Source organism: Notothenia coriiceps, unplaced genomic scaffold (genome assembly GCF_000735185.1).
Source record: "Notothenia coriiceps isolate Sejong01 unplaced genomic scaffold, NC01 NC01_scaffold00007547, whole genome shotgun sequence".
In the NCBI taxonomy this organism is placed as follows: Eukaryota; Metazoa; Chordata; class Actinopteri; order Perciformes; family Nototheniidae; genus Notothenia; species Notothenia coriiceps.
The window spans coordinates 26629-27847 of record NW_011340248.1 but is presented as its reverse complement, the minus strand read 5'-3'; positions in this window follow the sequence as shown (position 1 = coordinate 27847).

Here is a 1219-nt window from a genome sequence, read left to right as displayed (position 1 = left end):
GTATTCCAGTTTTGTAAGTACATTACTATGATAATGCTGAGCTGAGAAAGCAATGTTTAGATGTGTTTTATAATGTGAATATAGAGCTGTATGAACCTAATGCACAATAACGTTGCTGAAATACCACAGACTGTAATAATGACACTACAAAAGTGGGTTACACTTGTTAACAACAGGAGCGAGCTTAGAGCGAGGGAAGATGTAGCACATCACAGAAGGGAGTCTCTAAGGGTGCCATTATTTTATTCTTTTGGCAACATGATGAGCAGCATGACCCGCACCAGCAGCACTGGGAACACTAAACATAACTACAAAAAGTGCTGCATACTGTATTATTAAGCCTTTCAATTAACACTCTTGTAAACAGGTCCTCTACATTTTACAGTTTATAATTTTCAAACTCCTACTTATTTAACAAAGTGCATAACGGTAATTCTAAAAACTGCTGCTGCTTCGTTTGTTACTTCTGTTCCGTAAATAATGAAACAGTCAATTTCAATAACACTGCATGTAAACTTTGAAAGCCTTTACCTCTATACGTGAGGGAACTATTATGCAGGCCTACCTCCCTGCGCTTGTCAGGTGCAATACAGAGATAACTTTCTTGTATTTAAAGAAATAGCTTCACATTTTGGGAAGGTGTATACAGTATATATATATAAATGTACTGAATACAACCTGCAGCCAGTCAGCGCTTGGGGACTCTCTCTGGAGCACCAAAATACTCTAGCACATATTGATCATAAAGAAAAATCAACAGTGCAATAAAAAAATGTTGACCTTCAAGCGAACAGGTAATATAGGCTAGCAGTTTCCCAATTTTCAGTCTTTATGTTTAAATAATGTAGACAACGAACTGGTTGCTCCTTGTACATTTAGAGCAAACAAGTGTTAACGTTATAAAATACTCTGATCTTACTCTCACTGAAGCAAGCTATTCTTTTCAGTCATCTTTAGGTCATCAATCAAGTAGCCTTTATAAGCAAGTCAGAGAATATTTAACACAGTATTAAGCTGACAAAAAGTATCATTATTGTTTGCCAGATGTGTCTATTTGCACCCGGGTGAAAATAGACACACGGGCCCTTTCTCATTTCTTTAACTCCCCTCCTCGACTCCTATCCTCGACTCCTATCCTCGAGACTTAGTCCCGCCCACAGGAGATGCGAGCGGAGGAGCCGAGGAGGGGAGCTGAGGAGAGAGGAGGGGAAGCAGCAGG